Below are 20,444 nucleotides of genomic sequence, written 5' to 3'. Positions count from 1 at the left end.
TCCGTGGCGCTTTCCAGACCCAGCCTCCTTGGGGGAGTTACCGTATGTGTCAGCAGTTTCTGAATGGGATGCAGGGACTGGTGTGGCCTGAGAAAGAAATATTAACAGGGCTTGGCAGAGGGGGTGGGGTCAGTGGGGCTAGTTGGCATGAGCCTACGATTATGACGGGGCCTACTCTGAGTTCCGCCTGGGCAAAGTTGCTTGATTTTTCTGCTGTTGATGATGAATTTGCCCAAAGAAAAGCACGTAAAGCATTTCTGAATGGGAAGAAGCAATGTCTTATATACATCTTGAATAAAAGTGCTTGCCATTACCTTTTTAATAAATCGTTCTAGTTCATATGTATTTTGAACTGATTAAAAAATATTTAATGAAGTTTGAAATGGGGCTTACATTTCCCATCTGGCCTGGGCCTATTACCAGCTTTGCCCGGCCCTGAATATGAAGGCATCTTTGCGTGCAAATACCCACACAGAAAAGGCCATGCGCTGTGTCTCTGCATGATGCACTTCCCTGATTGTGACTCCTTGTGAGCCTTTGCTGAATCCGGGTGCATTTGGATCAGTTAAGTTGTTCACAATGCAGAACTGTGGCTGCTCTCATAGGCTGGGAATATATGACCGCCTTACCAACAAGGCCACAAAAATTACTATTCCACCATAAACATTTAGTAGCCTGCTTCCCAAAATGCATCTTTTGTGGCAATCTAAAGCATGAAAGGAAAAGAAACAATTCTTTCTTCCATTTTACAAAAGCTTTCTTGCCTGCTCAGGTCAAGGTGATTCTTTCTTATCACAGATGATCAGGCAAGCAGCACTTTACAAGCCTGCTATATGATTTAGTTCACTGGTCTTTAACTAATGCAGAAAAACCCACAAAGGCGTGTGGCTTGATGGAGTTTTGCCTCAACAGTGCTGTGCCTGTTGTGTGATGATGGAACAAAGGTGGTCACATAGAGAGAAAAGCTAATTGTAAAGAGGGAAGAATATATTACACAAAAAATGGTAGAAAATAATATGGAAGATGAAATAAATACATAAAAGTGAATTCTCTGTTGCAGGTTTGGGTAAAAGGAATCTGATTGAATTTATGTTGCTGATAATGATTGCATTTCTTTCCCCAACGTTGCACCTGGACTTACAAAAGCAGTGGTTCTTTTACTGGCCTTTAGTTGTGGCTGCACAATAGTGTGGCAATAGGACTGTCGCAGAAACACATCTTAGAGCTGCCACCCCACACCTGCCCACATGCTTGCATACCATGCAACGCTCCGAAAGCCTGTATGTTCGAACCCAATGATAGTTGAGTATTTAATATTCCTGGTGTGCTTCTTGGGTGTCCACAAATCCAGTCATCAGCTTTGTAGAAGTGTCCTTGGCCTTCTGATGGCTAGCAGTCTCAGCAGCCTAGAACACACCCCCCCCTGAAGTGTAGCCGAAACTCTCCCCACGGCCTGAGTTCGATGACAGCGGAAGCTGGTTTCAGGCAGCCGGCTCGGGTCAACTCAGCCTTCCATCCTCCCGAGGTTGGTAAAATGAGTACCCAGTTAGCTGAGGGAAAGGTAATCACGGCCGGGGAAGGCAACGGCAAACCACCCCGCTATAAGGCCTTCCAAGAAAACGTCAGCGAAAGCTGGTGTCCCTCCAAAGTCAGTAATGACTCAGTGCTTGCATGAGAGGTTCCTTTCCTTTCCTTCAAGAAAGTAAGAAATAGCAGCAGTATTTTCTGAAAAACAGAAGAAACATCTCCATACTCTAATGCAAATGGGAGGAGGAGGAGGACAACCTGCCTCTCTCCCAAATCCTCTGAGGAAAGAGGAGGGTTGGTGGCGATCACAAATGACGCTGGACTAGTTAGCTACCCCAGCATCTGCAGAGCCCTAACTACCAGAAACCTTTCTGATTTGAACCCCCTTGTTAAAAGGGGCCTTCTGATCCCCATTACCTGATTTTATCACAACGGTATCCCTTTTTCTCCTTAATAGCATCAGAGGTGGCTGGGAGAGGCTGCTGCAGTGCCTGCCAAATTCACAGCCAAGGGGGCTTTGCTCAGCTGTTTCCTCAGTGTGGATCCAATAGAGAGCAGCAGCTGTTAAACCACACGTTTGCTGTCTCTGGGTCCAGAGTGTAGGAGACGCCAGTTACAAGGGCCTGGTTTCATTGCAGTGGGACCAGCCACCTGCTCTCCCACCAAGACAGCTTTGATCTTCAGCCACATCTCCACAAAATCTGAAAAGACACCTCAGGCTGTCTTCTTCGTTCCAGGTGTTCCATATTTCTTAGAAACCCATTTTAATTCCAGAAATGTAGCATTCGCTGCCCTTGTCATGCTCTCACTTCAGGATTGACTGGCAGAACAGGGGCTTGTCTATATGCCCCGTTTAGCCCGTTCTGGTTGTTTATATGATGAGTTGTGAACCCAGTCATTGTGCTTTTTCGCAGCATCAATTTACCGTGATTTTTTAAGATTGCTCCAAGGTCACCACATTCTTTCCTCTGTCTGTTGGTGGTGGCCTCACTTTGGGTTGAGCTAATGGGCGTTCCTGGGGACGGACCGAAGCCCTGGGTGGGCTCGGGTAAGCGCGGGAAGGCAGGGCAGAGGGCAGGCTCGACGTGAACAACCTACTGTGCTGCCGTCAGGCACTCAGGCAAACAAGCTACACAGAGTAGTTTATTCTACACACCTCTCTATCCCAGCTTCCTTTGTGGTGGGAATAGAGATTGCATGAGATGAGCAGCACGGCAGCAGTGTTTTTGGGGCACTTTTGCCAAGCAGCTCTGTAGGCGATCTCCGTAACCCATGCTGTGCGACTGACAACCCTTACTGCAGACTATGGGTTCTCAGGGTGGCTTATTTGAAGGAAATAACCCACCATGGGGGTAAGGGGGCATCCCACAGAGAACATGCTAACCCATCATAGATTGTTCTAGAAAATAAATCAGCATGAGTTAGTGAGTTGTGTGAACTCAAGTGTCACAATAATAGGGGTGGGGGGGGTCTTGTTTCAGGTCCTGGCATCTGTGAAATTGGGGTTCCTCCTTAACAAGGGTTTGAACATTGGCTTCAAATCTTCCTTTATTGGGGACCCCAGTTAGGATGAACCGCAGTTGATGACTGTGTTATTTCTCAGTTAAAACCAGGAGGGAAGCCCCATGCTCCAGAAGAAAGGACCACATACAGTCCTCTAGCTCAGTGGTCCCCAACCTTTTTGGCACCAGGGACCGGTTTTGTGGAAGACAATTTTTCCACGGATTTGGGGGGGGGCGTTGAGGGGATGGGTTTGGGAAGCCCCCCTGCCCCGCCCCCACTCCAGCGTCCTGGCTTCGCTTCGGCTGGGTGGGCGCCCAGCCGAAGCGAAGCCAGGACACTTGGGCGGGCTGGCGGCTTCAGAATGGCGTGCCCGGAAGTCGCTCTTCCAATTTCGAAGCCACCCCACCCCACCCCAGCATCCTGGCTTCGCTTCGACTGGGCAGGCGAGATGGCGCCCCGCACCCAGGTACGCTGGGGTGCGAGTGGCTGAAAGCAGCTCACGTGCATGGCCCAGTTCCTAACAGGTCATGGACCGGTACTGGTCCGTGGCCCAGGGGTTGGGGACCCCTGCTCTAGCTCACTTGCATATAAGCACAGAACAACTTTATGGAACAAAAAGTAAGGCGTTGACCTGATGAGGCAGCAGGGACAATATTTTATAGCCTGCTTGTGATTTATATATATGAACATTCAGCCAGGGTGCTGGGGTTAAGACTATACGAAAGCACTGGGGGTTGCTTAGTGACTGTACAAATGTTAGTTTTAATATATATGTAAGGGGGGACTGAGAGAGGCAGATTTGCTATTTTAAAATCACATTCCTTCACAGCGCATTTAAAATCTATGCCTTTGTGTTTGCTCTTTATTCAGCGAAGGGAAACTTGGAGAAAATATGGATGTTGGTTGCCAACTTTCTTTTGAACTTTAATCATGTCAAGAATGCCATATCTCATCTCTGTCTTGCCTTTTAGCTGGAAGGCTTCCTGTTTGACTTGAGGTGTGAAGTACTTGAGAGTTTTTCAGTTTTTATGGAGGGGTTGAGAATATTCTATCTCTAAAGAAGCGGGCTCTCTGTGCCAGGTGTCTGAGTTAAACAAGTGCTAACAAAGAAATAAAAACTCACTCTGAGCATTCCAGGAAAAACACACACAAACATTTCCCCTGAGCTCATGTATAGGAATACAAGTAAATACCAATGTAGCATATAGAGTAGCGATCAAAAATCGGTACAATTAAGTATGTGGCCATATTAATATTAGACCTCTCCCCTTTATTCTCTATTTTTTATTTTCCCAAAGTGGTGTCATGTGATCTCTGATTAATTGAGATCACTTATGTGAGTAATCCAGGAAGGAAAAAACAGCAGCTACCAGGTAAAATATTGGCACCATACAGGATTTTAGGAAGATGCATTTTTGCACATCTTCCTGGTTGTTGTTGTTTTTTGAGGGGTGGGGGAATTCTGCTGCCCTTCCGATTGCTATTTTTAGATCCGAAAATTGAGAATGAGAACAGCCCTTCCTAGTAGTCACACTAGTCGTGCATCACACAAGGGAGAATTTCAACACAGTACAATCAGATCTGGATATTGACAAATAAAGTCACTTGGCAGAGAAAGATGAGCAAGAGAAAGAAAATTTATTGGCTGTTGTATCTTACAATATTTAAAGGCTGTCCTATAACTTTTTTTTATGCAATGCTGAAAAATCCTCCAAAAGAGGAGATGAGTTCATCATTGCTGGAAACATTTCAGCCCATCCATAATTACAATAGCGTAGACTTTAATGTCATTCTTTTATAGCAGTTGAGAGTTTATGATGAGTAGAAGTCTTTCTCTCTCTCTCTCTACACACAGATTGACTAAATTAATGCTTTAGGTCAGAGCTTTCCAAACTTTTCATGTTGGTGACACACTTTTTAGACACGCATCATTTCGCGACACAGTAATTCAGTTTTACTAGCAAACCGGAAGTTAAGCTAACCCCTTATAAGAGATACGGACATGTACATAAATTGTAATAATGAAATGTATGGGGACACAACATATCTCATGAAAACCTTTCATTTATATTTTTAAAAATATATGATTTGCAAGATAATAACATACATTTCCAAGACTTTTCACATTGAACCAATTTTGTCGAGCTGCAATCGAGCGGCGGTTGAGACGGTGTTCTATCAAAAAACTGGACCCATGGAATTTCTTGAATGCGTCACTTCAGGTGCGGCTGCGTCACTGGAAGTGACGCGGAATCACCTGTTTTGACCTGATTATGCATACTGCGCATGTATGCATAATCAGGTTGAAACAGCTGATTCTGTGTGCATACACGGATACGATGGAAGGGGACTATACTAGTGCACTATACTAATCGGCACCTTTGCTGCGTAAAAATGCATGCGAGTCGGTATTGCTTATTTCACATAGACTCAGAGGTTTTTCGTTACATTCACGTGACACACCTCCACACTGCAGCTGACCCACTAACGTGTCACAACACACAGTTTGGAAAGCTCTGCTTTAGGTACTTGGCCAATATTTGACTACTCAGTGGATGGAAGCGAAGACAGCCTGCCCCCATCTTTTTTTTGCAGAAATGTGATACGCCCCCACCTTCAAGACGTATGGTGTGCTGGGGACCCCGTAATTGGCTGTAGATTTTTACACCTATCTATTAACTCTTGTGGCCTCAGGTGTGTTGGTTATTATAAAACAATGTTCAGGTTGCAGCACTGTATACAGTGCTTGGTTCCAGCTCAGTTTATATGGATCATTAGGGAATGCTCAAGTCCAAGTACCAAGTCCCATGGAGCAATAGAGTAGGGTGTTTATAGTGGAGGCCGTGAATAGCAGTGATTTTCCATGATGGAAATAACATACTATTGCTGTAGGTAAGTGTTCCAGACAGGCAGTGGGCTGTGAATGCTACCATCAGATGAAAAACAAATAAATGGCTATTTACTGCACAGTTTGCTTCATAACTGTGGATAATAATCTGTATACAATGCACAATAATTAAGATCTTCATCGTCTTACTGAAGTGTGATGTCTGTGCTTCTGGATGCATGACTAACTTATATAAGACCCGTGTAACAGTGATTTGGAGCTGTGTGACAAAAATTGCCAGTGCAGATGAGTGACCCAAACACATTATGCTTGCATGCAGGAATTTGTGGAAATAATGGGACAACGTTTGCACATTCCAGGTGGTGGCTCCCATTCTGTGGTGCTCCCTTGCCAGCTAAGGTGCATTGGTCTTACTTGTCTTTCGGGGAGAATCCAAAACATGTCTGTTTCATAAACTGTTAATCTCCCCATTGGAATTGAACATTGGGCTGCATTAATAGAAGTATAGAACTATTTTGGAAGTATAGCTTCCAAATCGCGTGAGGTACTGGTTCCTCTCTATTCGGCCCTGGTTAGGCCTCATCTAGAGTATTGCGTCCAGTTCTGGGCTCCACAATTCAAGAAGGACGCAGAGAAGCTGGAGCATGTTCAGAGGAGGGCAACCAGGATGATCAGGGGTCTGGAAACAAAGCCCTATGAAGAGAGACTGAAAGAACTGGGCATGTTTAGCCTGGAGAAGAGAAGATTGAGGGGAGACATGATAGCACTCTTCAAATACTTAAAAGGTTGTCCCACAGAGGAGGGCCAGGATCTCTTCTCGATCCTCCCAGAGTGCAGGACACGGAATAACGGGCTCAAGTTAAAGGAACCCAGATTCCAGCGGGACATCAGGAAAAACTTCCTGATTGTTAGAGCAGTACGACAATGGAATCAGTGACCTAGGGAGGTTGTGGGCTCTCCCACACTAGAGGCCTTCAAGAGGCAGCTGGACAACCATCTGTCAGGGATGCTTTAGGGTGGATTCCTGCATTGAGCAGGGGGTTGGACTTGATGGCCTTGTAGGCCCCTTCCAACTCTGCTATTCTATGATTCTATGATCTGGCCTTGATTTCTTAAATTATGTTTTGTTTTTATTTATTTTAACATGTCTAATCTGCCTTCCTTAAACGTGTCTTTTATTTATGGCGTTGCAAAAAATGGATCAGAGTACACATACAATAACTTGAACAACTCCTAGAAACTTCTGTGGTTGCTTTTGTGAAGAGCAGCGGCATGGCCATACATTAAATAAAATAGATCTATAATATGCTGAACAAGGGGGCTTTTGTGCCCATTGGCAGGGGTAGGGATTGCAAGGGAGGAGGCTATCTGCCCACCAGCAAGCGTGCAGCGTTCCCTTGGGCCTCTCTAGTTGTCCTGCCTGCCTGGTCAAAATGGTAAGATTGGGTGGGAATGAGGAACATCTGGGAAGCAGGGCAGGAGCTGAAGGGATGCTGCACTCTGCACACCTTTGTTTTCATTTCTGTATCTAAGTGGGTGAATAGGAAGTGGACCTAGCAACCCCATCCCATGAGTGACGCAGGGCACAGGTGTTTAGGACTGAGATGTCAGGAAGCCAATTTGCAACTTCTTTTCAAATTCCTTTTATTCCTTTCCACCTCTTTGCTTTTCCATTTCAGAACAGATCATGTCCATAGCCCTGCAATTCCGCTCAGGACATCATTTGACCTTGCTTAGCTCAATGTTAGATGTGTCTTGTTTTCAAGCCACATTTTCTGCTCATTTGATATATGGCAGTCGTAGCTTGAAAGAAAATCGCCGTTTCCCTCCGTTGGTAGAAATAAAAGAATAGACTCTTGTCTTCTTCATAGCTGCTCCTGAAAAGGCTAACAGTTTGCTTTCCTTTTTTCCTTTATTAAAAAAAATAATCAGTCTGTTAGTAGGTTTTCCAAGGACAAAGATGTGAAACCTTGGGCTGTATTGTCTTCTGAATCCTCATATTTTTTAAAAAAAAAATCGAGAAAATGAGAAGAACCTTTGCAGTTAAAGCTTTGCTGAAATGGGCAAAAATCTCAGTTTCCAACCACATATTTTGTAATATGTCTCTCTAACCCAAACTTTTCCTTGACTGGCTGACTCTTTGTGGTTGCAGTTTAACTAGTTAGCACCTGCGTTATCAGACACTTGGCAGTAGCCTGGAATTGTGTCCTAAGCATGATTTAACTCCAGATCAGAAAGAAAACACATGTTCAAAGTAATTATTCATTGTATTTTCGGGCAGAGTCCTGCTCATCATTCCAAAACAAACAGAAAGGCTTTCCCTGGGCTCCACAATTCAAGAAGGACGCAGACAAGCTGGAGCATGTTCAGAGGAGGGCAACCAGGATGATCAGGGGTCTGGAAACAAAGCCCTATGAAGAGAGACTGAAAGAACTGGGCCTGTTTAGCCTGGAGAAGAGAAGATTGAGGGGAGACATGATTGCACTCTTCAAATAATTAAAAGGTTGTCACACAGAGGAGGGCCAGGATCTCTTCTCGATCCTCCCAGAGTGCAGGACACGAAATAACGGGCTCAAGTTAAAGGAAGCCAGATTCCAGCTGGACATCAGGAAAAACTTCCTGACTGTTAGAGCAGTACGACAAGGGAACCAGTTACCTAGGGAAGTGGTGGGGCTCTCCCACACTAGAGGCCTTCAAGAGGCAGCTGGACAGCCATCTGTCAGGGATGCTTTAGGGTGGATTCCTGCATTGAGCAGGGGGTTGGACTCGATGGCCTTGTAGGCCCCTTCCAACTCTGCTATTCTATGATTCTATGATTCTATGGACTATAACTTGTTCTGGTTTTATATATTTTTTAAAAAAAGTTTTAAATCTTGACATGTATGTTACGGTTTTAACTGTAAACTGCCCAGAGAGCCTCGGCTATTGGGCAGCATAAAATGCGATAAAATAAATAAATAAATAAATAAATAAAATAGCCAGGATGGGCTTGATCTGGAGTTGGCACCAAATTGTACATGAGCACGATCTGGAGTGACTGCCAAAAGAGTTTCCCCTCCCTGCCCTTCCCCCATAACATTTAGAACAAAGTATGCTGTTCCCTTAACACTACACGGTGCATTTCTCCACTCCCAGTTCGCATCACCAGCTGTGATTGGCAGTGATCCAGAGAACAGAAGTCATAATGATGTCAGTGTCAGAAAAGTTTAGGGGTACATTCTCATAAACTAGAGTCCTTCAGGCTCTTCAACACAGCCCCCAGGCTTCCTTGTTTATGAAAGATATACACACCTTGTATTCATACCGACAAGAGTCTTCTGATGATGCAGATAACCTTGCAGCCCAATCCTGTTCATGTTTTCTTGGAAGTAAGCCCCACTTTGCTTAAGGGGCTTGACCATTTGCTGCAAAAAGGTTAGCAGCCTAACCATGGCTTAGTGTATTGTCTGAACAAGCCCAATGTTTTACCTTTTAATTTCCAGTTCTCTCTATAGTTCTTTTCCCTCCAACAAGGCTTTACTATATTACCTCACTGTCCTAACTAACTCCTCTGACTTTCTTGGGCCTGTTTGACTACCACATCAGTACAAAACCACAGCAATCTATCCAGCCTGTGTCTTTGCACATGTGACTTTAGTCAGAGAAACATAGGCACAGGAAGCTACCCTGCACTGTCAGACCACTGTCAGCAGCTCTCCAGAGTTAAATACAGAGGTTTTCCCAGCCTAAACCTGGCCCTCATCTTCACGACGTTGGATCTACAATGCAGGGCGGCGCGACGATGCCTTGATGCTCCTTCCAACCATCTACAGTGGAAGAAGCGCCAAGGCAGGCTTTCCGGGAGGCGCTGCACCCACCCACCCACCCGAGCACAGATGCAGCAATTCTGGGGCGCCTAGGAACATCTGCACCCCCTCTTCCATGGGTTTGTTTATTTTTAACTTGTGCAGTTTTTTTTCTTTTTCTTTTTAAGCTGTAAATGCAAAGGATCGCAGTAATGGCTAAATGGAGGGGGAGGAACAGGGTGCTCCCTCCCTTACAGAATAATCCACCACCCCCTTTAATGTTTTTCTTCTTTTCTTACCAAGGCTCCGCAGAGGCGCGGAGCCTGGCTCCAAGCTAAAAGAAGTCAGGGCAAATGGCTGACTTTTTTAGAGCGGAGCTTTGGGGCTTTGCCCCTGGATCGCTTCGGAGTGGCGGCTGCGTCCTGTGGATCACTGCCGCCACTCCGAAGCTACCGCAGGGAAAAGCGCCCATCTAGACAAGACCCCGGACATGCTGGGGATAAAACCTGAGACTTCATCTGTGCAAAACACGTGTTCCGTTACTGAATCATGGCAAAGCCCAGTTCAGTTTCTAGAAGCAAGAGCTGGTTGTCAGGTGGGAAATAACTATTTTTATGACAGGAAAAACAGAAATGAATGCCCATCTTTGATTGATAGGTAACTCAATTTGTGTAAGCGTAACAGAGCCATTAATTCATTTTTATGAGACTGTAAATGTAGGTTTAGCATGTTTGTGATTATTTATGCATTTATTACGTTTTTATGCTGCTCAGTAGCCGTAGCTCTCTGAGCAGTTCACAACAGTTAAAACCATAAGATACAGCAATATGAGAAAACATTATATAAAACTTTTAAAAGTTAAAAACTACAATATAAAACCAGTGTAAAAATCAGCAGGAGTGTAAATATTTAAAAATACAAAAAGAAATTTGGTTTCCCTCTCCTGGGGTGGCGTCAGGTAATCTCAATGCCCAGGAGGGGGTGCGGGGTTTCCGACGACCATCTGGGTACGGGAGCCACCACCCCGCCCTCTTCCTGGTGGAAGGCAACCAATCACTGGCCGCCTTCCACCAGTGATCGCCCCGGATTGGCCCCACAGCGATGTCAGATGGTGGAAGAGCCGTACTGACCTCGTTGGCATTGAAAAAGTTGGGGTAACTGATGCAGCGCAGCCACTGCAGGGTATAGGGTTATAGACAGCCCTCAGGTACCAAAAAGACCAGGCAAGCCTTTCTGGGAAAGAGATTCTGCAACTGGGGTGCCAATTAGATTTAATTGTAACTGTTTTTGTAATTACTGTAAAAAAAAATGTAATTGATTCTCAAGGATTGCAACTGCATAGTTCTCATAGTGCATCTTTAAAGCATAGTGCTGTGCCTATTTTAGTCAGTAGTAAGTCCCACTGAGTTCAGCAGCACTTACTCCCAGTTAAAAATGTTTAAGATGGCAGCCTTACGACCCAATCCAATCTATATTGATTCAGAAATTCCAGTGTAGCCAGTGGGGTTTACTCCCTAGTAAGAGTGGTTAGATTTACAGCTTAAGTTAGTTTATCCAGAAGGTTACACCATAGAGAAAGTCAATGCATAGTTTTCCACGCTTCTGACACCAGCATGGTCCCATTCAGAAGACACCTTAAACCATGGTTAGAGCCATGGTTAAGGTGTCTTCTGAACACGGCCCAGCTTTCTGGCATAACCACTGTGGTTAAAGCCGTGGTTTAAGGTGTCCTCTGAACGGGGCCCTTATATGATGGGTTAAATAAATTAGCTTCCAGGTTGCATATTACATATATGAGCTTGGAGGAAATGAATGACTCTGAGAACAATGATTGGTAAATATTCATGCCAGGTTAGCACACTAAGAGCAAGAAGCATATAGACAATCCATGTTGACCAAATCATCTTTAAAATAAAACACCGTTCAAAAACTGAGAGGCATCTTTTCTACCAGTCTGAATTAATCCTAAACTCAGTGGCTTTCTAGGAAATGTCAAGTTGTCATTCATTAATTCCACCACTATCACCAGAATTATTGTGTTCCTAAAAGCCGTAGGATAATGGCTCTTAACAAACTGTGTCTCTACTTCAAACAGAACTTTGGACCACACAATCTGTTACATTAATTGCACCTATTCTCTCTCTTTTTACTTGTTGAGGGTAAGTGTGCATGACTCCAATTTGGATTGGAACCAACAAGCACTGGAAAGAGAGGATTAACCCCCACCCACCCTGTTTCTTCACCCAATTCCACCCACTGTGTGGGGCTTTAAAAAATGAAAAGCCTCCATTAACTCCAAAAACAACCCTTTCCTTGACTGCCAAAGGCCCCAAAGCGTGGGTACAGACAATCCATGGTAAATGGGCCCTAGCTTCAGCTCCTAAGGTTGGTTCCTAGTTCAAGCCCCCAAGTCTTTGACAGCAATTCCCCTCTTATCACCATAAGTGGGGCTAAGCACCAGTCCTCCTACTGAAGCTTAATGATTATGTCAACACAACGAAGGAAGGGGAGGCTTGCTGTAGGGGGAAAGCCAAGAGGTGGGAAATCCTTGACTCATCCCAGTTTGAAAGTTGGATGCAGTTGTGAGCCACGGTGTGCACATACAATAAATATTGTGGACCTAACGCCAATGCTGCAGGGTCACTATGGAAGAATAGACAAGAAAGAGGCCTTTGTATTCTGGAGGCGGTGTTGGTGTCTCCTGTTTGTCAGCACTACAGCAAGGATCGACATATCCCAGGGATGTAGTGGAGGGTTTTATGACATACCTTTGGTTTGAGTAATTTCAGAAAGTAAGACTCTGCTTTCCTGTGAGAACTTGTCTGATGCCAATAATGCCTGAAACCATTGCCTTACTGTTTGCTATACTTGGAAAAACCTGCTAATGCACTCCCATGCCCAACTGATGTCTGTGTTCTCAAGAGAATATATCCTTCCTTGAGCGTAGAAGCCATGCTTGAGAAGGTACACTCTATGCCAGCAGCAATCCTTGCATCTGCTTCTGTTCTCAAAGGTTGGCCACACCCGTGCCAAATCTAGGCAACCAATATTATGACGGGGTGATGGGGACATTGTAATGGCAGAGGAGGTACATAGCAGTTTTGTACTGTGTTGGCAAGCACCGTGTGTCTGTACTTTCGTCTCGTGATTGAATTGTAGCATCATGCATAAGTTCGTTGGATTACGATTGCTCCTGTATTCAAACAGTGTGTCCCACACCTAAATGTATTCAGCAGGGAATGGGATGAAAGGCCAGAACAGCAGGGCCTTCCTACATACCGGAGCTGGAGGAGAATCATGGCTTCAACGTCCCCTTTCCCCACCATCACCACCCTTGAGAGAGAACATTGATAGCAGAAAACAATGTGCAAGTATGAGCCTCTAGTTGGCGAGGGCAGGCAGGCAGGTATACATTCAAGTATACATTCTCCAGAAGTGCTCCCAGACGGATGGCGCCTAGCACTGATAAATTATTATTCTTCCACTGTAAGTCATAAGTGGAAATGCAGTTGTCTTTCCACAGTATTGGAAGTATTGTGCTTTTTCTGTGTATACTCTGCACTCTGTTTCATCCACACCTGTATCCATAGTGCTACTCTTCTGTATTATTTAAGGGTCATGGTTTTGACATGTCTGGTGACATATTGGGCAGCCAAACCCTATTACAGCTCAGCAGGCATTCAATATACCATTCCCGGTGGGTGCCAGCTTTGTCACAATCTTTTGATTAGCACCAAAGTACTTTTCCAGCTGTATATTTTTAAAATATTAAACTAATTTCCAGAAGTATTATCGCACCACTATATCCCTGAAATACTTTAAAGGTTGTCACACAGAGGAGGGCCAGGATCTCTTCTCAATCGTCCCAGAGTGCAGGACACGGAATAATGGACTCAAGTTACAGGAAGCCAGATTCCGGCTGGACATCAGGAAACACTTCCTGACTGTTAGAGCAGTACGACAATGGAACCAGTTACCTAGGGAGGTTGTGGGCTCTCCCACACTAGAGGCCTATAAGAGGCAGCTGGACAACCATCTGTCAAGGATGCTTTAGGGTGGATTCCTGCGTTGAGCAGGGGGTTGGACTCGATGGCCTTGTAGGTCCCTTCCAACTCTGCTATTCTATGATTCTATGAAATACTATATATATATATATATATATATATATATATATATATATATTAAAGAAGGGGAGAAGCTTTTTCAATAACTACTATTTTATGATATGTCCTCCTGCTCATATCAGAGCCACGCCTCTTAAAAAGATTGGAAGGAGATCTTCCAAAGTGCATCTTCCCATGGGGAGATTGCATTTCTTGTCAATCCTTCTCAAAAACAAGTCAGACTTTCTGTGTGAACAAAGAAAAGATAGGTGCATACAGATGGATGACAATATCATGTGACCTTCCTATAAAATGTGAGTGAACAAACTATGACCATTGTGCAATAAAATTCTAGTCTGGAAGCAGACTCAATCCAGCCTTCCCCTGCCCAGGTTAAATAAAATACAGAATTAGACCCGGGTTAAATGAAATATAGATCCCAGGGTGCAACTTGATGCAGATACTGGCCCCGTTAACAAGACACCTTCACCATGGCTTTAATAATGGTGGTTAAGCCGGAAAGCCAGGCTGTGTTCAGAAGACACCTTAAACCATGTCTTTAACCACGGTGAATAAGGCCTTTTGCCATAGTCACCATGGTTGAAGCCGTGGTTTAAGGCGTCTTCTGAACACAGCCCAGCTTTCTGGTTTAACCACCATGGTTAAAGCCGTGGTTTAAGGTGTCTTGTGAACGGGGCCACTGTCATTCCATTGTTCCTTCCATTGAAAGTAAGGCACACTTACTGTGTACACACATGCACACAATACTGCAATTAGAAATAATCAGAGCTATCTTAGAGGGGTTTGTGGTATTGCCACTGTACGGATGAAATCTCCTTTCACTTGAGTTAACTTAGGGAATGTATTTTAATTGATTATAAATATAGAAAAAATACTACCATGAATAGGTTGAAGAACTGCTGGGGAACATGGACGGGAGGGTGCTGTTGTACCATGTCCTGCTTGCTCATCCCTGGCCAATGGCTGGTTGGCCACTGTGTGAACAGAGTGCTGGACTAGATGGACCCTTGGTCTGATCCAGCATCAGGGCTATTCTGATGTTCTTATGTTCTTAAGCTATCATGGATGGATGGATGGATGGATGGATGAATAGTCAGTTTCCATCAATCGGTTGTATTCCTATGTGACCAAGAAACTTGAGTCCAAGATGGAGTGTTGTAAATAGGGGTATGGCTTGGTTCTCAAGGACAGTCAGGAGTCACTAGGGAAAGAGATCAAGTTTAGCCTCCAATCCAGTGGTTGTCTCCAACATAAACGAATGGCCACCATACATCCCTGTAGGGGAAAGTAACGTAGTGCACGTTGGGGGCATTGCGGCAGGAAGGGCAATGCCTTCCCTTCTGCCCATGATGCCTTTCCCTAACAGGGACCCTGCCCTGTCAGGCACCAGGGGTGTCAAAATGGGACTGCTAGTAGCCATGTTCCTGCATCATAGAGACAAGATGTCTGCCAAAAGCACTGCAGACTGAATTGCTTACTTGGAAGTGCAAACTTACGTGGGAGACACTGCAGCTGCACCTGGTCCCATAAAACCTCATCCCCAGTGTCTGCTCTTCAGTCTGAGCAATTTGCTTCCTAATGAGGAAGTCCTGCCAGACTGAGATTGCATTCTTCAGCCTTCCTTACATTAGTTGCCTAATTAGGAAGTAGACTTTTGCCTGTCTTTTACTATGCTACTTGCTTCTGGGTTCATCTATCTACTAGCTGCTGCTTGAGGAACCTGAGGCGTTTTGCCGCTCTTAAACCTTGGTCCCTCCTGAAGCCCTAATTTTGCTATTACTTGAAATTCTGACCCCTTGTGACACGCAGAGAGGTGCAATGTCTGTCTATGCCCAGAGCACACAGACATGCATTGCCCTCCCTAGGGGGGCTTTCAGTATGTGAGTCTTCCCTCCACAGTCAACACCCCTCCCTAATGATAGAGATGGACGTTTTGCTAGTCATTCAATAGAGGAAAGCCGGCTTTCAACTTCTGTAGTTGATGTTATTGTCGGACTTGATATTCAACAAGGTCTGGGAGAACCAAGGATGCTGGAGGTCGCAGATTCTCTGAACTCCACTTTGGAGCTCGAGTTGACTTATTCCTCTTTTCATTTGTGACCGGTTTTCCTTTTTGTTAGAATGGGGAATGTGCATTTTTAAAAGTATGCACTTTCCCCCCATTGACTGAAGCATGAAAATGTGGTGTGTGTTTTCCCAAATGCGTATTTTAAAGTGCACATTTGTTTAAAAAAAATCGTGATTGCAACTATGGAAATGTGTGAGTTTTTTCTGAAAAAATGAAACAGTTAAAGCTGCAGGAGCTTTGTCCTCTTTTGTATCTGGTCAAGAGGGCAGGGCTCCTGCAGCTTTAACGGTTGTGTTGAAGAGGGAATTTCACCAGGTGCGGCGTGCATGCAAATGACATCTGCTGAAATCCCCTTTTCTATACAATGGTTAAAGATACAGGAGCCCTGTCCTCCTTTCCGTATGGTCACCCTACCCTGCCATATTTGTCTTGGAGATGGCAGACTGTTGGTAATAGCCAGCCCAGCAGCACTCCAAGCCCAGCAGCCTCAGGGTCACCTGTGGTGACAGGTGGAATGCAACTCCCTTTTGGACCAAGAATAGGAGAAGGAAGGAACAGGGGGAAGAAGGCTGCCCAAACTCACGTCACTGTGCCACCTGCTGCAAAGGTGATGTTTGGAGCTGGGCCCCAAGCTTCAGCCCCCAGAAGCCAAACCCAGGAGGCAAGCTGAGGGAGTAGGAGCTGAAACTCTGTGCCAAATTGGATGGGCGCGTAGTCAATTAAGAACATCTCCACATTCTCAAGGTGTGCTTTACTGCTGTCAGGATAGTTTGGATTCAGGTGAAAGATGGGCGTTCCAGTCTGGTGGAGGAGTTGTCGTGGTTGCAGAGAGACGCAATTAAATCTAACGTTCCGCCCCTCCCTGCCCAAGCCAGGCTTGACTCATCCTTCCTTAGATCTCTTTCCAGCCATAGAAGAGTGTTTGCTCTTTGTATTGTCCTGTATCCACCCCACGCCCAGCAAAGCAGTTGTTGTGCCTGAAAGGTTTCAGCTGCACTAGCTCTGTAAAAGTACCTGCCTTAGCAGTTTAACTCACCTTATAAGCCTGGTGAGGGGAAGGGGAGAAAAGGGTCAAACTGTAAGGGGGCAGAGAGAGAAAACAGACACACTCTAAGGCCTTAGCTAGACCTAAGGTTTATCCCGGGATCGTCCCGGGGTCATCCCTGTTCATGTAAATGACACACAGGATATCTCGGATGCAGGCAGGCATGACCCCGGGATGATCCCGGGATAAACTCTCCCCACAGCCTGAGTTCGATCCCAGCGGAAGCTGGTTTCAGGCAGCCGGCTCGGTCGACTCAGCCTTCCATCCTCCCGAGGTCGGTAAAATGAGTACCCAGTTAGCTGGAGGAAAGGTAATAACGGCCAGGGAAGGCAACGGCAAACCACCCCGCTATAAGGCCTGCCAAGAAAATGTCAGCGAAAACTGGCGTCCCTCCAAGAGTCAGTAATGACTCAGTGCTTGCACGAGAGGTTTCTTTCCTTCCTCCTAGTTAAGGCCTAAGTGTGATTAAAGTAGTTTGAATATACATTCTGCCCTGAAAATAAATGCCGCAGAATGAGCAAATATGCGTTCAAGTCACCTCCACCATACTTTAAAGTGCCTTTCTTCACCTAGAGTACCCTAAGTCCTAATCCTCCCTCATGCACAAGAAGGCTAAAAGCTGATTCAGATGTATCTTCGGGTTGGGTTGGGTTCTAGACTAGTCTTCTCCTTTCTCCCTAACATACTTATTTTCCGTATGCAGAGAGATGTGGTTTTGTTTCGTGTAGAAGCAGTCACATGTCTGATCCACCCATTGCAGTCTGTCTGAATGAATGAATGATATTGCCCAAGAACAACTGCACTGAGGGTGGATTCCATCAGTTTTGCTGCCACTTATGGAAAGTAGTTACACAGTCTTTGCTCATTACCAGCATTGCTCATGCTTGAGATCAGCACCATTAGGCACTGGCTGGGGTTTTAATCAGTTAAGGGGACTTTCTAATAAGAGCCATTGCTGCCATCTTGCTTCTCACTTGCTGTGGGATCTGGCCAGAGGCAGCTGTACTGTCTCTCACCTTGCAGTGTCCCATTTTGCACCTGTTGCTGGGGAACGTGGGTGGGAGGGTGCTGTCGCACCATGTCCTGCTTGCTCATCCCTGGCCGATGGCTGGTTGGCCGCTGTGTGAACAGAGTGCTGGACTAGATGGAGCCTTGGTCTGATCCAGCATGGCGCTTCCTATGTTCTTATGTGAGGTATGTCCCAGGATTCTATGTGATGGTGCAAAGACCCCCGGAGAGTTCTTTTGGTTCACATTTAACACATTTTGCTGTACCCCCACACTCCATATCTTCCCCTTTCCTGGGCAATTAAGTGGCCCTCTTAGGCAAAGTTAACCAATACTGAACAAAGCTGGAACTGGCCCTGAATATCAGCAAAATCAAAATGGCATGAACCATCTTTGTTTACATATAAAACTTTTGTGATTTATATAAACAGCTGTATTTATACTACTACAGGACTGGAAAATGTGCTTGTTGGCTAGCAGTGTAACATATTTGACTTGAATTAATAGGAGCAGGATTATACACATTTAAGAATATACGGCAACTTACCTAAGCAACTCAGGCATCTCCTCTCTCCTCTCACACTATTGCCCCGCTCGTGCTCTTCGCTCCTCTGATGCCATGCTTCTCACCTGCCCAAGGGTCTCTCCTTCCCTTGCTCGGCTTCGTCCATTTTCTTCCGCTGCCCCTTACGCCTGGAACGTTCTTCCCGAACATCTGAGATCCACAAGTTCAATCGCAGCTTTTAAAGCTCAGCTAAAAACTTTTCTTTTTTCTAAAGCTTTTAAAACTTGATTTTGATCTTACTTTTATACTGTTAGTTTTACTCTCCCCTGTGCCTGTTTGGTGCATTCTCTTCCCCTTCTTATTGTTTTATTATGATTCTATTAGAATGTAAGCCTATGCGGCAGGGTTTTGCTATTTTATTGTTTTACTCTGTACAGCACCATGTACACTGATGGTGCTGTAAATAATGATAATAATAATAATAATAATAATAATAATAATAATAATAATAATAATAAGTTTAAACACAAGTGCAGATATGCCATATTATTGCTGTATTATTCAGTGTTCCTGTTAATTAAATACCACAAGTAAAAAAAATGCCGTTGTTCCATCCCAAGCTATTTGCAACAAGGGAGGTGCTGCTGTGTTGGACCATTTGATCACTCCCCAATGTAGAAATGCAACAAAAGTACTCACCCTCAGAGTACTTCACATCTCTGCATGAGTCTCTGTTCAACACTTGTCTGTTTCCAGTGACTTATGCAGAAGCATAGGGGTAGGCTCCACTAAAGGTAGGTCTTTTTTACTCTCACACCCTTGGAATGAAAACCTTTTTTGGGTGTAAGAATGAAGTGTGCCTCCAATTTTAATTCAGAAAAAAAGAGTGTGCCTCTGTTATCAGCAGTTTGGAGAACAAGGGGCTCTGTACTGTAGCTAGCAGCAAAACAAAGCTGTTGTATATGCAAATCCTTTGTTCAGCTGCTTCCCCCCCCCCCACTAAATGGAGCACAGACCAGATGTGAGGCACAGAATTACTGGTTTGAGTCCCTAGGCTCTGGATTCGTTGCAATCATGCTGGCATTGTCGTGACAGATTGGACGTGGGTACTTCAACTAACACAGACTTTATATCAGTTGCTAAGATGTGATCGTTTTCAAAAAGCTCCAAATTCATACAGGAGTCTGACCATCCCCCTGTTTTATTATCAACTAATGCCCAGGGCTTTTGATTCCCAAACAATTGCTAGCTTGGTAAAGGAAAGAAACCTATTAAATCAGTGGTTCTCAACCTTCCTAATGCCGCGACCCTTTAATACAGTTCCTCATGTTGTGGTGACCCCCAACTATAAAATTATTTTCGTTCTTCTCTACACGATCCATTGTCATGGGATGGTTTGCTAATGAAAATAATACATAACAATAGCTTTAATAATGCAAAAGATGATACATGACATAGTTCAGTCAATACAGTTTCCTAAGACCATCGGAAATATGTGTTTTCCAATGGTCTTAGGCGACCCCTGTGAAAGGGTCGTTCGACCCCCAAAGGGGTCCCGACCCACAGGTTGAGAACCGCTGTATTAAATGGTGACAACACATGTATAAAAATCAAAATCTCTAAAAAGCATTGTTTAACCTCAAAACCTACCTAGATTGTAATCTATAAATCAGTGGATTTCAGATGTTATACTTCTGTGGAACCTTTTCTGTGCCGATTTGTCCACCGCAGAGCCCCTTCAACTTTGCCATGGAGCCCCTGTGCATTCCAGAGGATTCTGAACATTTTCTAGGGTGCATATTCAATTTCCATGGGGCACTGGCCTGGCCTGTTTGGCAACACTTTTCTACTGCATGAGCTACTAGCTGGGATAGCTAAGTGGACCCTTTAGTACAGCCTTCCTCAACCTGGGGCGCTCCAGATGTGTTGGACTACAACTCCCAGAATGCCCCAGCCAGTGGCTGGGGCATTCTGGGAGATGCAGTCCAACACATCTGGAGCGCCCCAGGTTGAGGAAGGCTGCTTTAGTAGT

The 20,444-nt window shown here is 44.9% G+C and overlaps 1 protein-coding gene across 1 annotated transcript in view; it reads left to right on the top strand.

Moving 5' to 3' along the window:
- Nucleotides 1-20,444, top strand: part of LOC134400591 (ephrin type-B receptor 5) — a 174,813-nt gene that overhangs the window by 73,270 nt on the left and 81,099 nt on the right. The gene's annotated exons all lie outside the window — the stretch shown is intronic.

This window comes from Elgaria multicarinata, chromosome 6, assembly GCF_023053635.1.
Source record: "Elgaria multicarinata webbii isolate HBS135686 ecotype San Diego chromosome 6, rElgMul1.1.pri, whole genome shotgun sequence".
Lineage (NCBI taxonomy): Eukaryota > Metazoa > Chordata > Lepidosauria > Squamata > Anguidae > Elgaria > Elgaria multicarinata.
The sequence above is the reverse complement of the archived record's forward strand: the minus strand, read 5'-3'. Positions and strand labels throughout refer to the sequence as shown.